We start from the raw sequence: 6,453 nt of genomic DNA on the forward strand, positions 1-6,453 counted from the left end.
CAATACCTTTTTTGAGAAAAAAATCATACATTGAAATAAATTCCAGTCCGTTGTCAACGCGGATGGTTTTAATAGATGCCTGAAATTGATTTTGTGCAAATGTAATGAATGACTCTAAGAGATGTTGGGTTTCAGATTTTTGATTCATAAGAAATAGCCAAGTACATCTAGTATAGTCATCGACTATAGTGAGAAAAAAACGTTTTCCAAAATGAGTTGGGGTTTTATGAGGACCCCAAATGTCACAATGCAATAGATTAAATGGAGAATGAGATTTTATTGTGCTTAAAGGAAAGGGTAGCCTTGTTTGTTTAGCTTTGGGACAAATACTACAATGATTATGAATGAGAATGAGAATTTTACTGATAGGGATAGGTAGTAGGGAAGATACAAGTTGTAGACACGCAGGAGAAGGATGTCCAAGGCGCTTATGCCATAAATCAGGATCGGTCGATATTTGAGATGCGTGGGCTTGGTTTGGAAGAGGGGACATAAGCCTGCGTGTTGTTTACCCGAGCCAATCATCCTCCCCGTAGCCAAGTCCTGTAAAACGCAACCATGTGGAGTAAAAACGACACAACAATTTAGTGAACTGGTTATCTTACTAATGGACATGAGATTTAAATTAAAAGAAGGAACACAAAGAACATCTTTGAGAGTGATTTTGTCATTGAATTTAATTGTGCCTGTAGATGAGATGGGCGCAATTGAGCCTGTGGGCAGATTAACATTTGAAATAAATGATGATGAACTGTGTGTGAAAAATTGTGAATCAGATGCAATGTGATGGGTTGCTCCGCTATCCAAAATCCATGGTTTCGTAAAAGCAGAATTAGAAGAGGAGTTATGGGCAAGCAGACCTGCAGAGCTAACAAACGTGTCACTTTTACCGTTATTGTTGAGCGAGTAAATAGCCCTTGCCAATTGCTGAATTTGTTCGGCACTGAAGTGTTGTACGAGGTTTCTATCGGACTCGTTACTGGTGCCTTCTTTGCCAGACATGATTTTTTATTTAGGGGATAAAAATAGAGAGGCTGTCAGGGCACCAAGATCGGTGCTCTGATACCATATAAGAAAATGATAGAAAATGGTAAGAAGATAATGAATTTTCTTCTTACCATTTTTTATCATTTTCTTATATCTTGGTTGACCGATAATGAAAATAACCTCTGGAATGATGTTTTGAGATTTGACTCACCAACCCACACATCTTTCCAGAATCTCACCTTATCTCCCTTCCCTAATTTTATGAAGCCAGAAGACGAGCTAATACCAAACTTCCAAGGGATGCTTCCAGTTCACTTGGCTACTTTATCTGACCACCGCAGAATAGTGAAAGATTTATGCTCTCAGCAGCGTCTGCTTGACAAAATGGCTTACAAGGATATTCAAAAACTCTTTTTCGTCACCATTAGCATCAACATGTTTGGTAAGTGCATCTACAACAATTAAACATCCTTGTTTACCCCTTCTTCTTATCTAATTATCTTTTACTACTTGTTATATTATCATGTTTATCAACTCCACCAATTCAATTGATATGATTCTATATCATTCAGTTTAATTCAGTAGAACACAAGAACAAATTTAATGATCAGTTCAAATTATTTTGATCGAAACCTTGATCAGATTCAATATATAATTTTGAATTTAGTTGGACTTTTGCTTTCCTTTATTAGAAAAATAGAGAGGAGACTAGAAAAAATTAAAAATGATATATACATTTTGTTCTTTTAGATTTGAATCCATCAACTTTTATGTATGAGACAACTTTACCACAAAAGGATACCATTAAGTAATTTAGTAATTCATAGAGAATTTTCATTTATCAAATTAAATAATCATAATATATTATAAAATAGAACAAAGATGAACAATGAACAAAAGAGTAAAAGAAGACAAAGGATATGAGAATGAATATTTCTTAAATTGAAATTAGAAAAAATAGTCTGAATATATACAAGTTGTACACTCATTCTAGATCTAGCCAAAAAGAAAAATAATCAATCAATAAATACTAGAATCATAACAGACAAAGACAAAATAAAGGTTATTCACCTCTATAAAGAAAAATAACACAGAATTAGAAAGGACATAATTAATATTAACATTTTTAACATTTTTTCTATAACGCTTGTACCCATATCCTTTAATACCCCTCAAGCTGGGGAGCAAATATTGATGAGACCCAGCTTGGAACAAATACTCTTAAAAGATTGAGGACTTAAAATTTAGGTATAAATGTCAGTCAGTTGCTCTGTGGTGAAAATGGGAAGTAAATGGATGAGACCCTTCTTTAAATTTTCCTTAACAACATGACAATCTATTTCTATATGTTTCGTACGCTCGTGAAACACTAGATTTGCTGCAATGTATCTTGCAGAGTCATTGTCACAATATAAAAGAGATGGTTGCTCAAAAGGAACTTTGAAATCTTGAAGAAGATAAGTTAGCCATTGAATTTCACATGTATTTAGCTTCACAAAAACTCTTTAATATCGTGTCTTACTTCTTTGATTTTCAGGATATGAGAGAATTCTCAATATACACACTAAAATCAATCACTGATTGTCTCAAATCTCACTACAGGTGCCCCAATCACTGTCACAAAAGGCTTTTAGATTAGCAGAAGTGTTGGAAGAGAAAAATAAACCAAGACTTAGAACTCCTTTAATAGACCTGAGAATTCTAATCGCTGCAGTATAGTGAGCAATTGTTGAAAAAGTTGTTGCACAAAAAATGTTATGTCAGGTCGGGTATTAGTGAGATACATAAGCCTTCCAATCAATCTTTTGTAGGCTTGAATATCTGTGAAATGAACACCTACAGTAAAAAAGAATTTTTCATGATTATCAATAGGAGTGGGTGCAGGTTTGCAAGCTAAAAGACCTACATCTGTTAACAATTTCAATGCATATTTTCTTTGATTCACCATTATTCCTTTCTTACCTCTTGTTACTTCTAGACCAAGAAAATATCTTAAATCCCGAAGATCCTTAATCTTGAATGTCTGATTCAAGGCTTGCTGAATTCGAGCAATCTCTTCTTTATCATTTTCTGTCAATATTATATCATCCACATACACCAATAATGTTGTAAAAGATCCTTCAGAAGAATTAATGAACAAGGAATGATCATTCATAGATTGAGTATATCCCATAGAAAGCAAAAAGGATGGCAATTTGGCAAATCACTCTCTCTTAGCTTGCTTAAGGCCATATACATCCTTTTTTAGTTTACAAACTTTTCCTGGTGGAATAGAAGTCAATCCAGGAGGAGCAACCATGTATACATCTTCTTTCAAATCTCCATGTAAAAAGGCATTGTTTATGTCTAATTGTTTCAATTTTCAATTATAGATAGAAGCTAGAGAAAGAAGCAACCTTATGGTGGTCATCTTTGCTACTGGAGAGAAAGTATCAAGGTAGTCAATGCCTTCTATTTGTGTGTATCCCTTTGTCACTAACCTTGTTTTATGCCTTTCAATTGTCCCATCAACCTTATATTTTATTTTGAATACCCATTTGCAACCTATGGCAGCTTTGTCCTTAGGCAAAAGAGCAGTCTCCCAAGTTTGATTTGACTAGCAAATATCTCACATTGTATAACTTTTCTCCAACAGTCGTGTTTCACAACTTCAGAATAAGTGTTTGGCTCAACATGTGAAGAAAGAGACATAACAAAAGATTTGTAAGAAAGTGATATATTGTTATAAGACAAAACAAAATTCAAAGGATATTTAACTTCTAAAGATGTATTGGAAACATTAAGATTACAATGATAATCCTTTAAATACTCAGGTGGTCTTTTTATTCTTGTCGCATTCAAACAGATTGATATGATTCAGAATTTTGTTTTATATCATGATCTTCATTGAGGTTTTGGTCTATATGGAAACAAACTTCTTCTGGAACCTCAACGTGTGACTCACAATTATTATTACTGTAATTTTCAGCATTATCACAAGGTGCAAGAATGACTTGTGATACCTGACTCAAAACAGTTTGACCTTCAGTAAGAAAATTTTGATCATAAATGTTAGGACCATTAGTTTCATTGCTAGTATCTTGAACCATTTGATATGGAAAAACATGTTCATAAAAGACAACATCCCTAGACACACAATTTTTTCTTGATTGAACATTCAACAAAATATATCATTTTGATGCCCTTGGATCAAATTTTCTTCTATTTGTTGACAAAGTGCTAGTATAACATAAAGAATCAAACACATTTATTTCATTAAAATTTGCGTAAGTTTTGTAAAGTATTTCATGAGGAGAAGAATAGTTTAAAACAAGTATAAAAGCATGTCTATAATATGCGCAACATGTATCATAGAATATGACCAATAAATTTTGGGTAAATGAGATTGTATCATAAGAGCTCTTGCTACATCTAATAAATGACCATGTTTCCTTTCAACTATACTATTTTGTTGTAGAGTATTGACACATGATGTTTGATGTACTATTCCTTTATTGATAAAAAAATTAGTCATGAAAATTCCAGTCTCATTATCACTCCTTATTATTTTTATTGCTATCTCAAATTGTGTTTGAACAAAAACAACAAATTTTTTTGAAGCCTTGACAACTTCAGATTTTTGTTTTAAAAGAAAAATTCATGTGTACCTCGAATAGTCATCAACTATGGTCAAGAAATATTTATGACCATGAATTGATGGTATTGAGTTCCTCAAACATCTACATGAATCAAATCAAAACATTTTTTTGATTTATATGTACTAATAGAAAATGAAAGTATGTTTTGCTTTGCAAAATAACAAACATCACAAACAAAAGATTTGTTATCTTTAACAAAAAGAAATTTATTCTTAACAACATCAATACATTTATTTGAAATATGACCTAATCGAAAATGCCAAAGGGTTTCTAGATCACTAGCACTAACATTAATAGTATTGATGGTGTGTGTAGATTTGATGGGTTTGATTTGAAGTTTCTGGTAAGAATGAATCTTGAGTATATAAAGTCTATCTTGCATCTTAACGGATCCAATCATCTCCAATGATTCCTTGTCCTGAATGTGACAACCATTAGAGTCAAAGGTAAGAACGCAAGATAGTTTATCAATCAATTTTGCTACTGAAAGAAGATTAAAATTGAAGTAAGGAATGTACAAAACATTGTCTATGACATGATTTTGATTGAGAAAAACACTTACAGAATAATTGGCAATGACTTGATTTCCATTTGGTAATTTGACATAAATAGGATTAGTTTGATAATATGAAGTGAAATAAGTTAAGGATGAACAAATGTGAGCGGTAGCACCACTATCAATAACCAAGAACTGAAGGAAGAAATAAAATTATTACCAGTTTGTGTTGTCATGTTGGAAGGAATAACATAGACTTGATTAGAAACATTGCCACTAGATTTGGTTCTGTTGTAAAAAAACTAACAATATTTGATACTGTTCGGGAGTAAAACCAATTTGTTGAGAATCCAATTCTGACTTTGATCCTTCATGATCTGTTTATTATTATTAAAATCCGTATTCTAAAAAAACTGCATCATCAATGGTTCTGATTTTTAAACTTGAAATGGGGTGGAAAGCCATGCTTTTTATAGCATGTATCAATGGTATGCCCTATCTTTCCACAATGACTGCAAATTTTGGAAGTATATCCTCTTCCATAGCTTCCTCTTTAGTATCCAACACCTCTGCCATAGGTTGTAGCATTGTTTTTATAACCTCCTTTGCTAATAGCAATCATTGTCTTGGATTGATCACCAAAAAATTGCCTCTTTTGTTGTGTAACAAGAGAGTAAACTCTATTCAAGGATGGCAAAGGGTCCATCAATAGAATTTGAGTTCTCATAGTTGAATAATTATCATTTAGCCCCCATATAAATTTGATAATCTAGTCTTGTGCTTTATATTTAGAAACATTCACAAGAGCATGCAGATGCATTTAGAGGCACATGAACAAGTAGATAACGGGCGGAAAAGATCAAGCTCATCCCAAAGAATTTTTAACTAAGTGAAATAGTTTGTAACAGTCAACTAACCTTGTTTAAAAGAAGAAATCGTCTCCTAGATATCAAAAGTACAAATCATATCTCCTTGTTAGAACCTTTTCTTTACATCATTCCATATGTCAAAGGCATTGTCCATACAGAGATGATGCTCTATGCGGTGGATTGAGAAACAACCTTGAGAATTCAAGAAACAACCAGCATAGTTCCACCAATGAAACCTATTTTGTTCTTTGAAATTAGGTTCATTTGAAATGAACGAGACCAATGATGATAATTTGGAATAATAGGGACAATAAGAAAGGAAAGATTATCTGATGAACTAACACAGTAAGGTGAACTAAGATCTTGTGAGGATCAACAACTTTACCAATGGATAAATGTCTATAAAGATAAACAACTAAGAATTAGAAAGAACACAAATTAATATTAACATTTTTTTATATTG

Source organism: Phaseolus vulgaris, chromosome 8 (genome assembly GCF_051622355.1).
Source record: "Phaseolus vulgaris cultivar YP4 chromosome 8, ASM5162235v1, whole genome shotgun sequence".
NCBI classification, from domain to species: Eukaryota; Viridiplantae; Streptophyta; class Magnoliopsida; order Fabales; family Fabaceae; genus Phaseolus; species Phaseolus vulgaris.